The 8,344-nt window shown below is 43.3% G+C and overlaps 1 long non-coding RNA gene across 2 annotated transcripts; it reads right to left on the reverse strand.

Annotated features, from left to right (window-relative positions):
• Positions 1-1,638: 1,638 nt before the first annotated feature.
• On the reverse strand, positions 1,639-5,240 carry LOC149124481 (uncharacterized). Of its 2 annotated transcripts, none has more exons than XR_016215176.1 (3): positions 5,131-5,240; positions 2,944-3,064; positions 1,639-2,622 (listed from the first exon to the last, which is right to left on the reverse strand). It is a non-coding gene; the product is annotated as an uncharacterized LOC149124481 (long non-coding RNA). The 2 variants fall into 2 exon arrangements; XR_016215175.1 differs by having other exon boundaries at positions 5,064-5,229.
• Positions 5,241-8,344: the final 3,104 nt, after the last annotated feature.

Consider the following 8,344-nt stretch of genomic DNA (forward strand, 5'->3'; position numbering starts at 1 on the left):
TTTTGAGATAATATATTAATTGAGATTACATTCAGGGGCTGACCGCTCCACTAAGTAAAGAGATCAATAAAACCGAGTGTAGGATCCCTGGTCAGGGCTACTGCTGCTCCTGAGGTCTGTGGATAAGCCACTCTGTCTTTACTTCATGTCTGGAAGTCAGTAATGTTGGATAGAGGATCATCTTGTAAACAGCTAAGAATACACTCAATGTAACATCAGCCTTTCTGCAAAAAGAAACTTTTCAAACATTTAAATAAATACAAATATGGCTTGAAAAATGAATGCAAGATGAACTTAATGAAGTACTGGAGAAACTTTCAGTACATGGCTACTGTTGTAAACAACAACACAACAACTTCCAACAGTTCTCTTCAGCCTGAGATGTCTACCTTTTACATGTAGTGGACAACTATTTAAGAGATAATTTCTATATGAAATTATGGATTAAAAAGTGAAAGTAGAAGACCAACATGATGCTTCACTCAAAGATTAGAGTCAGGGTCACTGAAAAACAAACACTTAGGAGTGTTTGGTGAATGCCGTAAATCACCTAGACAAGGCTAGACCAATTAACACATGGAAATGGGGCAAACAGGCACCTTTTTGAAAGGGTAAATTTAAACCCATATACACATGATCATCTCTAAAAGGACCTAAATTCTACTGTCATGAAATGAAACCAAGGAAGGGCATGGAAACATGAGTACATTCCTCGCACCCTGTGTTCTGAGACTTGAATTCAGAGGGAATGAAAAAGGAAGGCTTTAACAATTTTGATGAGGCAAGCATTTTAATTGTGTAGGAACAAAGCCACTAAAAGCAAAATCAAGAAAGAACTGTAAAACTGTGAGAAAACATTTCTAACACATACCATAAACCAAAGATTAAAGGCACATGTGCTCGGCCGGTACCGCACTCACTAGGCTAATCCTCCACCTTTCGGCGCTGGCACACCGGGTTCTAGTCCCGGTCAGGGCGCCAGATTCTGTCCCGGTTGCCCCTCTTCCAGGCCAGCTCTCTGCTGTGGCCCGAGAGTGCAGTGGAGGATGGCCCAAGTGCTTGGGCCCTGCACCCCATGGGAGACCAGGATAAGCACCTGGCTCCTGCCTTCGGATCAGCGCGGTGCGCCGGCCGCAGCAGCCATTGGAGGGTGAACCAACGGCAAAGGAAGACCTTTCTCTCTGTCTCTCTCTCACTGTCCACTCTGCCTGTCAAAAAAAAATAAATAAATAAAAGGCACGTGTGCTCGCACATATACACACATGGGTACGCACATACACATGCTAAGAAATTAATGTTCAAATCGGAGAATGTAAGTCATCTGAACACGGTCACAAATCTAGCAAGTCCTGAAGTCCAGATCGCGCCAATTCAGTCCAACTGTACAAATCTGTGGTTCTCTACCTCACCTGGTTATTTCCTGCAAAAGCAACGTGAGAGGGAGAAAGGGCAGTATCTAGATGCTGCCCAGTGCTTCACCAATTTCTCTGCCACAATTAATAATGAAGAACAGCTTTCTTATACCACCTTCTATTAATATGTGATGAGTTTGACTGCTCATAAATCAGCAAAGCTCTTAAAAATGCCCTTTAACTTAATTGAGGAATAAAATTGAATCAAACACATGGTATAGGATTGTAAAGTACCACTCAAAACGCACCTTGGGTGAAGTCCCACGTCTTTCAGCTCCTGATTCTGAGATTGTTCTGTGCGTAAATCATTTTGCAAGTGTGCCGTTCAGGGCTAGCCCACCTTCAGGAAAGAAGGTCTGTTTCCAGTTTCTTTCTTCCCCAAACTCTTAGGAGATTAGGAAGTTCTTTTTTACCCCCCTGTCAGATCACTTCGTACCCACTGCCTTATGAATGATCCAGACTCGAGAGTGACTACAGCCCTCAGTGAGCAGCTCGCCGGCCAGTGGGGGAAGAGGTCAGGGATTCTGCTGCTGCTAGCACCATCATCAGGGAATGCCTAGCTTTGGGCAGCTGCTCCCACTGGGACACTGAGGTCCTGGGGCAAGACGTCGCCATCTGGAAGTCAGGCTAAATCTTTACAAAGGGCATGGGCACAGATGACTCGCAACATTTCTAATAGTTTTAATAATGGGAGCATCGCTTTGTTCTTGATGCCTATCAATGCAATTTACTATCAATGTTTGTAGAAATTCAAAAGCACAAAGAAATAAACCCAGAATAATATCACTGCTGTTTCCTTAAACTCTCTCATCTCTTCCATTCCCTTCCTTGCTCCCTCTACCTATCTGCCTGTTGGACTCTCTGTCCATATAGTCAAACGTTTGTTTTCAAAACTGGGATTTTAGGGTTGGACAGACTCCATTTTTCCCTAAAATGTATCCTGGGCATTTTGCATATGATGAGGCATTCTTATGCAGAAACACCTTCATTGACAGGCCATGCCATAGCCATTCCATCAGTGCTTGCTTTAGAAAGTAGGTAGATTCACCTTCTATTATTGATTTGCTTTGCTTAGGGTGAAATGTTTAAGTAGCCTTGAGTCCTTTCTTTCTTCCCATCAGGGCCTCCACTGTAGACGATGAGTGCTTGGGATTAGGTTTGGAATGAGAAATTTGACTGTAATGACATCAGCGTCTTCAGAGACTTGAGCCTGCAGGGATGGCAAAGAACCCGATGCATCATCAGTGAACTGAAACTAAATAAATTCTAAGGAAGGCTACCAACAAGAAAAACACAAGGAGAGAAAGTCTGGAACAAAAAGCATGTGCTCCATGCACTAAACGTTGGTGCCATATTGAAGGAATAGCTATCTTACATTGTATTTCACCGGAATTGTGTTACATAGTATAGAAACTGTTGATTTGTAACTGTAATAACATAGAAATACCAGCTCCTAAAGTCCATACTACTTAGTGAGTCTTTTTTGAGACCTATGTCTGTAACACTAGTTGAAAGGATAAATGCTCAGTACCTTGATTTAGTTCTCCCAATGACCTCAGGTATTTAACACTCATGGTTTTAAGAAGATAAACAGTGCGATCACAGCATAGTTGGAAACAAGAGATTCAAAGCCATTTGGACCTCAGCAGAATCTGCAGATTTAAAATATGGACATCAAAGTTAGTGTCCAATGAATTCATCTAACTTTTATTTTAGAGCCACAGAAATTGCAACAGTAAAGTAAATGAGATCCATTGCTAACATGAAATTTAGCCAAAGGGGCATTATTCTTTCAAAGTATGAGATGATGACAAAACACCCTTAATTCATTTTCTGTATGCCACACTATCAAAGGCATCATTACTCTTCCCATTAAAGCAGAAATCTGCAAGTCTTTCCATTTGCTGTCTGTGCTGCAAAGCCATTTCTGCTCAGTGTCAGTGCTTTAAGGAACTTGTCCCAGTGATGGGTGTCTTGTTAACTCTTTAAATGCCAGTTAAAGTGCTCTTCATTTGATGCCTGGAGCCAGCACTGTAGATAAGCAAATGAAGCTGCTGCCTGTGATACAAGCATGCCATATGGGAAACAGTTTGTGTCCTGGGTCCTCCACTTCCTATCCAGCTCCCTGCTAATGGTGTGGGGAAAAAATCCAAGTATCTGAGCCCCTTCCATCCACATGGAGACTCGGATGAAGCTACCGGCTCCTGGCTTTCTCCTGGTCAGCCCTGACAGTTGCAGTCATCTAGGGAGTAAACCAGCGAATGGAAGATCTGTGTGTGTGTGTGTGTGTGTGTCTCTCCCTCTCTCTCTGTAACTCTCTCTAAAATGAATGAATAAATTTTGTTTTAACAAACCGAAGCCTGTTAATGTCAAAAACACAAATTTCTGCTACGCCTGCCTGGTATCATAGCCATGGTTCTTTGTTACTTGTCAATGTCATTATGCAATTATGCCCTGATACAGCCAATGCAGTGAATATTGGAAACACTTGTATATGCTAAAACCATACAATGGAAAGATCTACTGGGAAATGAAATTCCGTACTCATTCTCTCAACAGAAGAATAAACACTGCCTGATTCCTATCCCTCTCAGTTATGAGCAGCTAGCATTCTCCCTGGGGCTTCGAAAGACCTCAGGGACTGAAGCGACAAAGCATTTCAAATTCAGGGATTCCCAGGTGACCAATGTAGGATGGATTAGCCTTTCAATTTAGATGAATACTTAGATTGGATCACAAAACTATCATTAGGAAAAAAATGTCAAAAATATTCATGCCTGGAACTTTCAGAAGATGTGTGTCTAAGTTTTGCTTAATATACTGTTTTAGTCTTAATAAAATATTTGAATATGTAAAAACAATCTTATAAATATTGACAAACCTAAATTGAATAAGACCAAACTAAATTCTCTGACCCACCACTCAGTCACCTTGGGAACTGGGAAAAATATTTAATAAGTGATAGATTAGTAATAATGCATATATCCATACACTATAGGGAGTTAAGATCAATTAAGCGATACATTTAATTAGGACACTTAGAAAAGTTCTAACATACAGCACAGATAAATAAATATTATCCTTCTTTCATTAAGACATCTTCCTAGAACCAGTACACTCGACACAAACGTGGACTCCATAATTAATCAAAATTCAGAACCACCAAAAATTCAGAACAGTTCTCATCATCTTATTGCGCATATTAACTGTCTGAAGATAGGGGCATTCAGGCTTCTCTGAAATCTGTTTGCCAGATACTCAGAAACAGCATTATCTTCTGAGACGAACTAAGGCAAATGTAAAATGCACAGAAAAGCCACAGTAAAGCTCTGCTCAGTCTAGCAGATGCCTAGTCCTCACAGAGGAGGGTGGGCTATCCAGTCCCTAGGTGTGGGCTGTGGGCGTGTCGGGCTGTGAAACAGCACAGTATGCAAAGGGGGCACGTGACCTCTGTGGAGAAGCCCAGCGAGCACCGGCCCAGCTAGGTGCTCAAGGTCAACACCCCACTGTAACAATGTCCACCGTGTGCCCTTAATGCGAGGTGGGAAAATAGTGTCTTGTTTATGAGACCTTCCTCCCCAAAACCTTGCCCCCACGTGACCCCAGGGAAAGCATCACACAAACTGCAGCGGGAGGGCTCCCATGAAATACCTGACCAGCACCTCCAAAGACTGCCAACATCGTCCCAAGCCAGCAAAGTATGAGAAACCGTCACAACCTGTCAGAGTCCAGGACGGCGGGACAGTGACATGAAACCAGGCAGAGTCCTAGAAGAGAGAAACAATCCACGAAACCAGGGACACCTGAATGAACTGCGATGTGTACTTAACAAGGCACGCACAGCAGTGGCTCATCAGTTCTAACAAACACTCTACATCCACACAAGCCGTCAGCGACAGGCAGTCTCCCTTCAGGATCCAAAACACGTGGGTCCCAGAACCCCTCTGGACACTGAAGCACTCAGTGCCTGAACGCCCTCTGCAATGCTGTGTGGTGTTAGCACAGAACCCACACACACCCTCCCAGGAACCTTCAATCACCTCTAACTTACTTAGGATCCCCAATACAATTTAGGTGCTCTATTAGTCATTACTGTATTGTGTAGTGAATAATGACAAGAAAATTCATTGTACATATCCAACTGTTCCTTCAATTATCTTGCATCTGTGGTTGGCTGGATCTGAGAATGTGAAACTATGCATGCAGAACCCACCTGAATGTGGGAAGTATCCATTCACCATTTTTGCAATTTTTCTTTAAATCTAAAACTGTTCTAAACATAGTATTTAAAAAAAAATCTCTGCTCAGACCAAAGCTGCAAAGTGGAGACAGGCTCTGTAGTGGAAACACTCTCTGCAGAGCAGTGTGCAACGAATGGATCCTGATACTCAAGGGATCGTGTGTAGAAGGATAAGTCCCTAAATTAAACAGTGTTTATTTTGCCAAGTGCAGACCTGCACAATCAGAAAAAACAGCAATTAAGTGGGGTTTAAGACATAAAACCAAAATTAACATTCACAATCAGAAAGGTAAACAATTGCTTAATTATGTTATATACTCTAATATATTTTTGTAACTTTTCTAGTAACACTCGCCTCATTTTACCTGTTAGAAATAGAGGAACATGCCTAATTTAAATGCTGCTCAGGGGCATGAATTCAGAAGTTGCAAAACAGACAAAAATGGTTATAAACTGAATTAATCAACTCAGTGTACCAAGATGAACAAGCTGTTGAACAAGTCAATATGCAAGGTTATGACAACAACCCCAGGCCTTACTTTGAATCACTTTACGTATGGTTTAAATGTGATGGAGATGCAATCAACTTTTGGATGTTACATTATCTCACAATTGTAGTAATGCCCACACACACACACACACACACACACTGTTCCCCTGCCCTTCCAAGCCCTACTCCTGCCTGTCCTACTTAGTATCTCCTCAGCAGGCCCAGGGTGCCTGGTACAGAGGGCCAGGGGCAGGGACAGGCCATGGGCTGCGCTTCCTGTTCTGGGCTCGGAGTTTCTCGTTAGTGGCTGCTGCTCCCTTCCTGGCTTCCTCACCTCAGCGGTGTCTGACAGCCTCGGTTCTCCTCCAGCAGTTCAATAATAAAGAGAAATTCAACCTTTGGCAACCACGGACCCTCATTTCCCCTCCCACCAATGTCACAGAAACAGCCTGAGATAATGGGGATGCATCTGGGCCCTGCAATAACTGTCACTAATATATCTACATAGAAAAAAAATCTATATAGTATGTTCACTCTTATTTTAAAAAGGAATAAAAATGATGACATCAAAAAATTCATTTTATCTTGTGTGGCTTGTCCAAGATAAAATGTGTCGATTCTTTTGGCATATCCAGGGTTGGGGAAGCCATGGTGAAGATTTGACACCCTGCTCTGGACTGATTTAGCTGCTCCAAGTTTGACCATCTACCAGGGTGGTTAATATACATTCTCCCTCCAGGCTGACCAGGAAAGCCCAGAGATGTTCCATGGATGTTCCACCCACCATGATTCTCTCTCACGCCATGCCTTGATACAAGCCAGGGTAGGCAATGCATTCCCTCCACAGGTGACCTGGAAACCATAAATATAGAAAGCTCTAGAATTAAACAAAAAGAAAATGCTTTGGAGAGATGTCTATATATCTTTGCTCTAGGAACGTCCAAGTCCCATGCATCCAAAATGTGCACATAAAGTACGTGAGGACCATGTCAGACCACAAATAGTAATGAGCAGGTCTGTGGTGGTTCTAGGCCAACTTCTGAGAAGCACCCATGAAGTGCGGAGTCTGTGATGCAAGACCCAAACATGGACTTCTAAGATCTTCCCAGGCTGTCCCTGGAAGAAACACTACCGGCCAGAATTTAAAATGAGCCATTATTCACATTAAGTAAAGCTTTCACGCTATGATCTATTTTCTCATTGTGGGATGGTGAGGGTGGAAACAAGAATCACAAATAATGCACTGCCTTTGTGAATAAAATTAGAAATAAGTGGAACTTACATAAGAAAAGTTTGAGGGGCCAGCATTGCGGCATAACGGGCAAAGCTGCAACCTGCAATGCCGGCATCCAATAGAGGAGCCTGTTTGCGACTCGCTGCTCAACTTCCTATCCAGCTCCCTAATATATGTGTGGGAAAGAAGTGGAGGATGGCCCAAGTGTTTGAGTCCTTGCACCCATGTGGGAGCTCTGGAAGAAGCTACTGACTCCTGGTTTCTGCCTGGCCCAGCCCCAGCGGCTGCAGCCATTTGGGGAGGTCCAGTGGATGGAAGTGTGTCCTCCCTCCTTCCCTCCCTCCCTCTTTTGTGTAACTTTGACTTTCAAATAAATAAATAAATCCTTTTTAAGACATTTCTCATTGTGCCAGTGGGTATTGAACCTATCACTGAGACACTTCACAAGTGAACTGGGAAGAGGACTCAGTGTGTGCATGCATGCTGGAGAGGAGCAGCAGGAACCCTGGCTCCGCACATGCACTGACAGCGCATGTTGTACTGCGAGAGCAGCAGAAGGAAATGGAGAAGCTAATTTCTATTCAGTAGCAGCCTGTTTAGCTTTTGTGTTGTACTTGTGCAGTTGACAACTGTTTTTGCACTGGGCATATACATTAACCTCAGACAGATCAGACAGTTAGTCTTGTCTCTGTTTTGTAAATCCAGCTCTGTGCCCAGTCAAAAGAGATGGCAGTGGATAGAAATGCAAGGCACAGCCATGTCCACAGGGTGTGACCTGGGGTAGGGGAAATGTCAGACCACAGGCACAGCTGGAGTCTGCGAAGTCCCCTCCAAGTTCCTAGCAGGTGACCACAACCCTTCCAGTGCATCTGTAGAGTCAGCTCAAAGAAAACATGCATCGTGCATGCAGCAGCAAGTCTCCAACGTGATTTCTAGAAATGGGATCATCACAGAGCCATCTGCGTTGA

Source organism: Oryctolagus cuniculus, chromosome 10 (assembly GCF_051225735.1).
Source record: "Oryctolagus cuniculus isolate XC-2025 breed Fujian yellow rabbit chromosome 10, ASM5122573v1, whole genome shotgun sequence".
Taxonomy (NCBI): Eukaryota; Metazoa; Chordata; class Mammalia; order Lagomorpha; family Leporidae; genus Oryctolagus; species Oryctolagus cuniculus.